Raw genomic sequence first — 12,319 nt, 5'->3', positions numbered from 1 at the left:
TATATCTCGCATCATAAAAAGATGTGTACCAACAGTTATGAGATTGATCATAAAGCTGCCTTGAGAAGGCCTATTCTTGCATATCTCACCTAATAAAGTGATGGGTACCAACATTTATGAGATTGATCGTAAAGCTGCCTTGAGAAGGCCTACTCTTGCACTTCTTTATCCTTGCTACCTTTAAGTCAGTTTTGTTTTTAAAACTAAACAGTTCCAAATTGTATCCACTGACACTGCCTTTCCAGTTCAGTAAATTCATACCATGCATCCAGGATGGTAACAGATTTGGTAAGGTCTGCAGCAGACAAGTGAGTGTTGAGTTTTGTTATGAGCTGTCTCAGTATAAGCACACGCAGTCTATACTGACTTTTGGAAATATGTATTATTCTTTAAAGAAGCAGATAAGCAAGATGATGCACTTTAAGGTAAGAACAACAATTAAACCTATTTTACTTTCAATTCAGGATGGGAGGTCACACTGACCAGGAAATATATAACACTGCTATTTTTCATCCTCCCTTTTTGCTTTAAAAGAAACCCTCACCTAACCACAATGAATTCTACTTGATATCTTCCAGTGCCTCCAAGTCTTGTTCAAATACAAATGCAGTCTACACCATTGATAAATTATGAGCAGTGTAGAATTCTACTACCAGGCTTTCTTTTTCACTCCTTTGTCCATATTCATATTCACCTTCCACATTACTTTCTTTTATAATAATATAATGTTATTTGCTTTACATCCCACTAACTACTTTTATGGTTTTTGGAGACGCTGAGGTATCAGAATTTAGTCCCGCAGGAGTTCTTTTACGTGCCAGTAAATCTACCGACACAAGGCTGATGTACTTGAGCACCTTCAAATACCACAGGACTGAGCCAGGATCGATCGAACCTGCCAAGTTGGGGTCAGAAAGCCAGTGCCTCAACCGTCTGAGCCACTCAGCCCGGCACCTTCTCTTTTCCAGCTTACCACTGCATTTCAGTCTCCCATAAAAATTAGGTTTTCATCTCCTTTTATATATCATATTTAACTTCTATTTTAGTACATTATTTTGATTTCTTCATTATTATCAGTACATGACAGTTACACAGAGGAGTTGCATGTCCTTGGGAGTTACGGTTGTAGTTTCCCATTGCTTTCAGCCAACATGCACCAAAATCATTACTAAATCATGCTGGGTATAAATCCCCAGGTTCAACTCCCAGCCAGGTCAAGGAATTTTACCTGGATCTGGGGGCTGGTTTGAGGTGCAATCAGTGTATGTGAAAACTGAAGAGCTACATGACTGTGAGATCCTGGCCCTGATCTAGAAAGCCAAGAATGGCTGAGAGGATTCACTCATTCAGACGGCTGCCTTTGAAACTTCTAAAGTTAGCTGTCCACTTTCAATGAACCTTTCGATGGTCACGTCTCTTGATGGTAGAACTTCCACACTGGCCCTGCTAGCTACGTGTTCCACTGTAATGTGCTTCAGCTCACTGTGGCATGATTTCTTTTGCTGCTAGTGGTTTGGTTACTTCCAATCAACTATTGCAAACTTGTTTTGGGAATTCCTACATCACAGAGACTTACAGTAATTCCTACATGCCATTTCAACAATGGCATAAAGGACTGGACCTTGTTTAGATACACGGTATTGGCTATCCCTACGGTCTAAATTTTCCAGCATACCATTAAAGATATTCACGAGGATATAAGTGCAAAATTACACCTAAAGGAAATAAACACTGGTGAGCTACATGGTACCTAACAGGGAAAATTAAGTCATGCATAAAATATATAGTGACATTATTATACAATAAATACCAGTAAGAAAGCATTTTTGAGAAGACATTTTTGCTAATAAATTTACTGGAGTGTTCAAGAACCCTATTCAGAATAAAATCCTGGATTTCTATTAGCATGTAGTAGTAGTAGTAGTAGTAGTAGTAGTATATCACAATTTCAGAGCAGGAAGATCCTGTGCTGAACAGATAATCAATCTGACGACAGTCCTGAGATACCAAGCGATGAAAAGCAGAGAGAGGGTATACACCTTCATAGACTTCAAGAAGGCATACCACTCAATAGACTATCACTGATCTGAGAACTGCTCTGTGTTTCCTTCTATTTGTTAATGATCTGCCATCACAAATCCACTCTAGAAACTTTCTGTTGTATGCTGATGATCTTAAAGTCTACAGGATAATCGAAAAAATGAGTGACTGTGAATTGTAACAGTTTGATATAAATAATATTAGTAATTGGTGAAAAAAGTGGCATTTAACCCCATATATCTCAAAGTGCAGCGCAATATCCTTCATGAGAAAATTGTGAAGTAATGTATTCAAGTATCATATAAAGAGCCAAGAAGTGAAATATGTTACAAAAATTAATGATCTTGGTGTTCATTTTAGTAAGCAAAATGTTTTATCTTTCAATGAGCATGTGTTAAAAATTGTCAACAAGGCATTTAAAAAATTAGGCTCCCTCAAACAAAATTGCAAGTGTTTTAAATCCGTTGTATCATTGAAAACCCTGTATTTCTTACACATACGGTCCAGTCTGAAGTTCTTACAAATTTAGATTTAGACATAATGAAGTCTATGGATACGAAGAAGTCATATGGTCCAGAACCAAGAAGTCATGTGGTCTAGACTACATTCCAGGAATTGTTATGTGAGTGTGCTGAGAAGCTGGCAATCCTACTAGCCACGATAATAAACTTCAAGATCCCTTCACAACAATATTAGTTAATGCCTTAGAGCGAGTACAGATCAGATTCTCAAAATGGATCAATAAAAAAGTGTTTGTGTATCAAGCCATTATCGACAGACTATGATCTGTTTGGGGCAAAAGATCTTTGTAGGTCGACACTCCAAGCAAAAAAAAAAAATCTGTTTGGTACAAAGATGCATATTGAGTCACTTAGAACTAGACGCAGGAATGTTAACACACATCTCATACACAAATGTATTGAAAATTTCCTTGAATGTCCTAATTTACACCAACTGCAACCAATTCATGCTCCTTTCTGTAACAGCTGACAGGCTTTCATTTAAGCAGGTGCAGAAACTCTTGGTTTATGCAGGCCCCAAGATTGCTGAATGAAATTAGCAGGACGGTGGATGTATTCCACTCGTAAGCTAGTGAAATTCGTGGACATCGTTTGAATGCCTCATAAAGAACTCCTTGTATCCTGTTTTGCATATTCGGTAACTGAAAGTTACATTTCGTCGTTGCCGGGACAAAACCTCCTATGTGATAATATTTTTGGAGATATACTGACCCATAGCACATACATTATGAAGAGCGAGAATGCCTTGACAATATTCACACAATATTGCACCTTAGTTAACAGAACCTTACCGGCCAAAGTTCTAAGCTAAAATATTTCACATAGGAGGTTTTGTCCCAGCAGCGACGACTTCCATTTTTTAATTTATCGGTCATTTCAAAAGTATAAATTGTACACTGCTTTATTATTATTATTATTATTATTATTATTATTATTAATTGTTAGTATTATTTGAATTTATTATATAATCTGTAACTGCAGCATTAATGATTCTGTTGATAAATAAACAAATCAAATCAAATAAGGCAGACCAGGAGGGGACGGGTTCTAATGAGGTGGGAGGGGTTGGATGTCTCTATTGTTAAGCAGGTGGAGAAAGTGTGTTAAGGAAAGAGAACCAGGGTGGTGTGGAATTAGGAATTAGGTTAATGCAGATGTTGAGGAAAGTAAAAGGGAAGGAGGAGACTAAGGAGAAGCCGGTAGTTATTCACGCTAATAAAAAACAACTACAACAAAAACAATGTAAGGCAAGCAGGAATAGATACCAACATATTTGGGATGTGTGGGATCTGGTTATGACAGCACAGGATAAGTTTAAGGGAGCAGATCAGTAGGATACTGTGTAGTAGTGATACTGATTGGATGGTGATCAAGGATTCAAGTGAGACTATGGAGTGGGTATTTGGGGAAACTGGGAGTGAGATTTGTAGACCCTAACGGGTGGAGAGGGATATGCGCTCAGATGACCTTCACTTGAACCACAGTGGTACCTATAAGTAAGGAGATTACTTAAGAAGGGTTACTGGGAGGTATATTCAGGGAAATGGAGTGACTACGGAGCGGTGATAAGATTACAGGAAGCTGGAGGTCAATTAAGGATAACATAAAATAGTTAGTGTCAAACTGTAAAAAATTGTAAGGAATGGGATAGAATTAAGCAATTCAGAATATATATATTTACAGACATTGGAACTGAAGTTGAATCATGGCTGAGAAATGACATTAGGGATGCAGAAATTAATCTCACAGAACTGGAGTATTTGATTGAAATGCAACACTGGAGTATTTGTCGTAGAGACGGAATAGATTCGACAGGGGGGAGAGTACTCATACCGATGAAAGAAGAATTTGTACATACATACCTCATTATAGACCATTATGGCTTTCTGCGTTCAGTCTGCACACCTCTGTGAATTTACTACACGTCATCACAATACTCTGTTTGCAACTAGTGCTGTGGATTCATTTAGTTCTATAGGGCCTACCTCTTATATTTGAATTGTTAGAAACTGAGTCTAACCATCGTAGTCTTGGTCTACCTCTACTTCTCTTACCCTCCATAACAGAGTCCATTATTCTCCTAGGTAACATATCTTGCTCCATTCGCCTCACATGACCCCACCACCAAAGCCGGTTTATACTTACAGCTTCATCCATCAAATTAATTCCTAACTTAGCCTTTATTTCCTCATTCTGAGTACCCTCCTGCCACTGTTCCCATTTGTTTGTACCAGCAATCATTCTTGCTACTTTCATGTCTGTTACTTCTAACTAATGAATAAGATATCCAGAGTCCACCCAGCTTTCGCTCCCGTAAAGCAAAGTTGGTCTGAAAACAGACCGATGTAAAGATAGTTTTGTCCAGGAGCTGACTTCCTTCTTACAGAATACTGTTGATCAACACTGCGAGCTCACTGCATTAGCTTCACTGCACTTTGATTCAATCTCATTTATTATATTACTAAACTGGAGGAACACATATCCTAAATACTTGAAATTATCTCCCTGTTCCAGCTCTGTATCACCAATCTGGCATTTGATTCTGCTGAATTTCTTACCTACTGACACCAATGTAGTCTTCAAAAGGCTAATTTTCATACAACATTCATTGCACCTATTTTCAAGTTGCAAGATATTAGACTACTGGCTTTTGACACAATCTGCCAATAAGACCAAGTCATCAGCATAGGCCAGACTGCTTACTAAATTTCCACCTAACTGAATCCCTCCCTGCCACTTTATACCTTTCAGCAGATGATCCATGTAAACTACAAACAACAAAGGTGAAAGATTACAGCCTTGTCTAATCCCTGTAAGTACCCTGAACCAAGATCTCCTACTATCAATTCTCACCGCAGCCCAACTGTCAACATACATGCCTTTGATAGATTTTAATAATCTACCCCTAATCCCATAGTCCCCCAGAATGGTGAACATCTTTTCCCTCAGTACCCTGCCATATGCTTTCTCTAGATCTACTAAACAACACAACTGTCTATTCCTCTCCTTACATTTTTCAATTACCTGGCACATACTGAAAATCTAAATTTGTAAGCAACAAAAAAGTTAAGGATGAAAAACATAAAAATTCTAAAAGATAACAGGCAACTTGATCTTTCTGATGTGTACAGACCTGGGAGGGGTGATGCTGATGTCGAATGATCTCATAAGATAATCAGCTATGTCGGGAGCAGTACAGAAAGGAACATGATTATAGTGGGTGATAGTGATTTACCAAATGACAGAAAACATGACCAACAAATGCTAAATAAGTTAAACTGGGAAGGACAACCGAGTCAGAAAGTAATGGAAGTAACAAGAGGGAAGAATATTTTGGATATGGTGCTGACTGAACCAGATGAGCTGTATAGAGAAACTGAAGTGCCAGATGGTATAAGTGATCAAGAAGCTGTTTTAGTCATAGTTAAAAGTAAATGTAATCGAAAGGACGATTGTAAACGTTGGACTATTAAGCAGTACCACATGGCTAATAAGAGAGGCACGAGGGAGTTTAAAAATAACCATCCAAGTGGTATGAATCGTTAATAATGACACATTTATGCCTTTGTGAAATGATAAAGTCGTTATTAATGAATCATTCTTTTAGAGCCATGTTGCAGGGCAACCATTTAATGAATATCGTCGAACTTTGCACTAATCGATAGTTCAGTTCATTGGCTATTTCGTGTTGATAACAGTAACAAAAGCATTTATCATCTGTCCTGTAGCAGAACTAGTAAAAAATATTGGAAAATAATATTTTTCAATCTTCTGGACATCGCTGTATTTGATGCATTTGTTTCGTATTCTAAGAATACAGATAAGCTTATAGATTGAGATGAGTTTATGGACTGCATTGTATTAGATTTAGCAGATGGAGTTCAGCCTGAACTTCCAAGACTCAGCCAAAAAAAAAGAAAGAAAAAAAAAGAGAAAGACTATGCATAGTTTGTTCGGAAGATCCTGCCATAAAAAACAAAGCGAAGCAACTTCTGGTGCCCTAAGTGTAATTGTGGCGTTCATCCTACTTGCTACCATAAGTTGGGGCTATTCTTTACAGAGTCCATCCATTGTAATCCAATCAATCACTACTGATCTGCGTTTAGGGCAGTCGCACAGGTGGTGGATTTCCTATCTGTTGTTTTCCTAGCCTTCTCTTAAATGATTTCAAAGATATTGGAAATTTATTGAACATCTCCCTTGGTTATTCCAAGCCCCAGTTTGTCATCTTGAATTCCAACTTTATGCTCATATTGTGATCTTTCCTACTTTTAAGGACACTACACAAACTTATTCGTCTACTAATGTCATTCCACGCCATCTCTCTACTGACAGCTTGGAACATACCACTTATACAAGAAAATAACAAAGGTATTTTATTGGTCCACCTATTCAATACTATCCACTTTTATGTGGTTACATTTATATATAGCTATAGTTTTATGGTACGTTTCGCCCTTTCTAGAGGGCGAGTATACAAAGTTTGTCAATAGAGAGTTATAAAATAAGGCGTTAGCTGGAATCGCTGCTAAGGATATCATAAAGGTGAAACGAAGATAACCGTGTAGTCACATTGGATGCAAGGCCCTTTGTCACTCGTTATATTATTTACAAAAGCAATAACTACGTATTTCACAAGTCACAAAAATTTATATTCTTGTACAAATGCAATCATCTTTATTCAGTTTAAACACACAAACTTTAACTTAAGGTAAGATCTTTTGTGACTTTCTTGGAATTACATATTCGAGAATATACAAGTTCGTCACGTTCTAGAAAGATGGAGATCTAGTTTTAGTTTCAGATGCACGGTTTTGGACTGATGTTGAGATAGTTTTAATGTATTGTTATCACAGAATTAATGTAGTGTTGTCCATATTATAAATAACTTTGTATACAAGTTTTAGCTTTACAATTTTAATTATCGAGCTTCTTGTTTCATATTTTATGTAATACTAGCAATTACCCGTGGCTTCGCTCGCGTGGATTTCGTAATTTGATCAAAGTAATCATTCCTCGGCATTACTAAGATATTGTCAGAAAATTCCTAAAGTAAAAAAACTCACCCCAGAAATTCCATGTAAACCATGTTTGTGGTATTACCTTTTGGGGCTAAGACGACCATGCGACATAGAACTGCACATGTGAGAAACAGTCTTCTCTCAAGTCAAAAAAATAAATATGTTTCTTTATTTTTAAAGGTGATTCCAAATACTAATTCCCACATCTATAACATCTTCAGTTTTTGAGATATACATAAGTATCCCCATAAAAAGAATTCAACCCCTTAACCAGTCCTTCCCCCACACCCACCCCCATCTAAGTGTATTTTCCAAAAACAAAAATACATGTTTCTTTATTTCTAAAGGAGATTCCAAATACCAATTTTCATGTATGTAACATTTTCAGTTTTTAAGATATAAGTATCCTCATAAAAAATAATTCAACTATTTTTCACTTCTTTTCACCCCTCCCCCCGTTAAGTGCCTTTTCCAAAAACAAAAAGGTACATGTTCCTGTATTTTTCAAGGATTTCCCAAATACCAAGTTTCTTGTCTCTATCATGTTAAGTTTTTGATATATAATGCAGATATACCGGTACTCATTTTTAAAATTTACCTGCTTTTCCAATTCTTTTCAGCCCCTTAACTGGATTTTCTGAAAGCAAAAAATACGTGTTTCATTACTTTTAAGGAGATTCCAAACACCAGTTTTCGTGTCTGTACATCTGTAACACCTTCAGTTTTTGTGATAAATGTATACTCATAAAAATAATTCAACTTCTTTTTCTTCTTCACTTCTTTCCACCCCTCTCCCGCCTTAAGTGGACTTCACTAAATTTTTTACACTATTGAGAATCTTCCACCGTTTTGATACTTTATTTTGCCTTTTTGGCAAATTTTTTATTTATATGTCAACAGTACATGTAACACCAATATAAATGGTCCATTATTGGACATTATAAACTTTCTCATTCTTGGTTGCCAGCGTTTCGCCCTCGTGTGCTAGGGTGGGCTCATCAGTTGGTACCTAGCACACCTACCAATACGCTGGCTAGTGCATACCGTGGAGGCCACTGCGTAGGCTAACTGGAGCCACCGGCAGTGCCAATGCACTAAGAGACTTTGTCTCATCACTAAAAATTGATGCCTGCTTGGCCATCAGATGATATAGATGTTGATTCCCATAGGGAATCTGAAATATTTGTCCTGAATGAGCAAATTTATAACACCAATATAAATGGTCCATTATTGGACATTATAAACTTTCCAGCTAGCTCATTCTTGGTTGCCAGCGTTTCGCCCTCGTGTGCTAGGGTGGGCTCATCAGTTGGTACCTAGCACACCTACCAATACGCTGGCTAGTGCATACCGTGGAGGCCACTGCGTAGGCTAACTGGAGCCACCGGCAGTGCCAATGCACTAAGAGACTTTGTCTCATCACTAAAAATTGATGCCTGCTTGGCCATCAGATGATATAGATGTTGATTCCCATAGGGAATCTGAAATATTTGTCCTGAATGAGCAAATTTATAACACCAATATAAATGGTCCATTATTGGACATTATAAACTTTCCAGCTAGCTCATTCTTGGTTGCCAGCGTTTCGCCCTCGTGTGCTAGGGTGGGCTCATCACTGCGTAGGCTAACTGGAGCCACCGGCAGTGCCAATGCACTAAGAGACTTTGTCTCATCACTAAAAATTGATGCCTGCTTGGCCATCAGATGATATAGATGTTGATTCCCATAGGGTGGCCTCCACGGTATGCACTAGCCAGCGTATTGGTAGGTGTGCTAGGTACCAACTGATGAGCCCACCCTAGCACACGAGGGCGAAACGCTGGCAACCAAGAATGAGCTAGCTGGAAAGTTTATAATGTCCAATAATGGACCATTTATATTGGTGTTATAAATTTGCTCATTCAGGACAAATATTTCAGATTCCCTATGGGAATCAACATCTATATCAACAGTACATGTTTCGTTCCTTATTTAGGAACATCCTCAGCTGTTATAGTGGCTTAGGTGAATGGTTAAGATTTTAAACACATAGATTTACAAATACATTGATTCACTTAAAAACTAAATACGAATTAAGATAGATGATATTAAAGACAATTCAGACCCTAATCTTTCTCTCTCTTTTTCCTGGTAGTTTTGTGATCTTGCCTACTTTCAACTTTGCTATTACAATTCTATGGTAACCCCTAAAGGCTTCCTCAGGCATAGCTTTAACATCCATAAGATCTTTTCAATGTCCTTTTTCCACTAATATGTAATCAATCAACACTTTCGTTATTCTATCTCCCCCTACATACACTGGTAATAATCTGACTATTTTGCTTCCTGAACCATGGGTTTCCTATTATTAGTTGGTCCCTCTGGCAGAAGTCCATTAACATATTCCCTTCTTGATTCTTGTTGCCAAATCCATATGGCCCCAGAATCTCTTCTCTTCCCACTTGTGTGTTCAGATCTCCTATTATAACAAATCCATATGGCCCCAGAATCTCTTCTCTTCCCACTTGTGTGTTCAGATCTCCTATTATAAGTACTCCCTTGTCTTCTATGTATGTCTCCACTTCTACAAGGAAATTTTCTGTATCGTATTGTTTTCTACATTTCCAGGTGCTTGGAACAGATCTCGTGTTCCTGTCTCAAACTCTATCCTTGCTAAGATCATTCTGTCATTGATCTTCTTCACCTCCTCCACATATTCGAGGATATCCTTTCTAATGATTAATGATCATTCCTACTCTGTTTACTGAATCCTATTCTCACTGTAAAACAGCCTCTACCCTTCCTTGAATTTCCTTTCCCCTCTTCTTCTCCAATTTGTTTGACTATGACCAAGGATAGCTGTGTCGTTCTCTTTCATGAACTCTGTCAGCTTTTTGATCTTGTCTGTCAGGGTCAGGATGTTCACTGTCCCAATTCGGATATATTGTGATACTGGTTGCCTACTTCCCATCCCCCAGTACCTGAGGAACTGTGCGTTGCTTGCAAAGGAAGCCCTAGCATTTTCTGAGGCCGCACCATATCTGCCCTTATTTTTAGGCTGTTATTACGATGGGCTCACCACTCACAAAGGCATTTTGGAGCTGCTGCCTGCACGTGACAAGGCCACTCCTAACATGGAGTACAGACACCTTCTGCAGCCATCCCTAACCCTGGGACAGACACTGCTTGATGGGTTCCAATGTCATTTCCTACACTGAGGAGACAATCACCCCGCCTAAGAGAACTCGTACACCCACAACCGTCGGCCCTCTTAGGGGGGTTGAGTTATTTCTCACCGCCCGATACTTGGCACAGAGTCACTGGTTGAATGATCTACTCTATTACTGTAGCGGACTGCACTATGATAATATGATAATTTTTTTTTTTTTTTTTTTTTAAATACAAAAGTTAGAAGCTAGGAAAGCAGCTGGAATTGAGAAGATTTCAGGAGATATACTGAAGACAATCGGTTGGGATATAGGACTATATCTGCCTCTGTGGATCCGTGGTAGAGTGTCGGCCTCCGGATCCCAAAATAGTGGGTTCAAACCCGGCAGAGGTAGTCGGATTTTTGAAGGGCGGAAAAAAGTCCATTGGACACTCCATGTCGTACGATGTCGGCATGTAAAAGATCTCTGGTGATACATTTGGTATTTACCCAACAAAATTAATTCAATCTCAGCCATAGACGCCCAAGAGAGATTCAGTTTACTCTAGGTCCGTTAGATGGCAGACGGAGTAAACCGGAACGTCGAAATTGACGAGCAGACAGCCAGATGGCGTCAAATCGAAATGTCTGCAAACGGTAGCTAAGGCCATACGATTATTATTATTACCTGAAATACTTATTTGATTACTGTTTGCATTAAGGAGCTATACCAAATGAATGGAGAGTTGCTAGAGTAGCCACAGTGTACACAGGAAAGGGTGATAAACATAAAGCATATGTTTATAGGCTTAGCTTGACATGTTGCACATAAGCTCAGGGAAAGCATTCTTTCCGATTATATTAGACACATTTGAGAAAACTGTAAACTGGAGGCAGTTCGGTTTTAAGAAAGGTTATTCCAGCGAGGCTTCAACTTGTAGGATTCCAGCAATATATAACAGATATTTTAGATTCAGATAAAATAGTCTTATCGCTACTGTCCTATCCAAGGCTTGTGGTAAGTGTAGGTCGGGGGAGACTACAGACAAAAATGAGGGCTACTGAACTAGATAAAAGTGTGATCGAATGGGTGGCTACATTTCTAGAAATATAACTCAGAGAATTAGACTAGGTGAAGCATTATCTGATTCTGTAATGATAAAGAGGGGATTATACAAGGCAGTATTATCAGACTTTTGTTTTCTTATATGTATAATATAGAACTCAAATCAAAGATAAGGCTTTCTGGGGATGATGTTATAGCCTACTTGCATCTGCACATGCGCTGTATAGCCAGGCCAGTAAGATGTGGACTGCCCAGCAGAAAGCTTAATTTAGTTTTCTCTCAGATACAATAAATGGAACAAGAAACCGGGGTCCATGTTATTTTCTTGCAAGATGGGGCACCGCTACATTTCAAAGCAAATATAAGCAACACACTGAATGCTCAGTATCCGAGTGGTTGGATAGGTAGTGCTGGCCCTATTTACCTGGCCACCTAGAAGCCCCGATCTCAAGAATCTGATTATCGATTCGATTTCTGCCATTCCATTGAGGCAGATATAGAAATTTATTAAGGTATGTAAAAAATCCCTCCCATCTTCCCCCTT

General features: G+C 38.5%; 1 protein-coding gene across 7 annotated transcripts in view; it reads right to left on the bottom strand.

Annotated features, from left to right (window-relative positions):
* LOC136864304 (rho GTPase-activating protein 12) overlaps positions 1-12,319 on the bottom strand; it is a 417,475-nt gene that overhangs the window by 402,703 nt on the left and 2,453 nt on the right. The window contains exon 2 of one of the 7 annotated variants that reach the window (XM_067141111.2): positions 8,181-8,219. The exons of the other annotated variants lie outside the window; for them this stretch is intronic. The gene's annotated coding sequence lies outside the window, so the exon portion shown is untranslated. The remainder of the gene's footprint in view (positions 1-8,180; positions 8,220-12,319) is intronic. 7 annotated transcript variants of the gene reach the window in all.

This window comes from Anabrus simplex, chromosome 2 (assembly GCF_040414725.1).
Source record: "Anabrus simplex isolate iqAnaSimp1 chromosome 2, ASM4041472v1, whole genome shotgun sequence".
Taxonomy (NCBI): domain Eukaryota; kingdom Metazoa; phylum Arthropoda; class Insecta; order Orthoptera; family Tettigoniidae; genus Anabrus; species Anabrus simplex.
The sequence above is the reverse complement of the archived record's forward strand: the minus strand, read 5'-3'. Positions and strand labels throughout refer to the sequence as shown.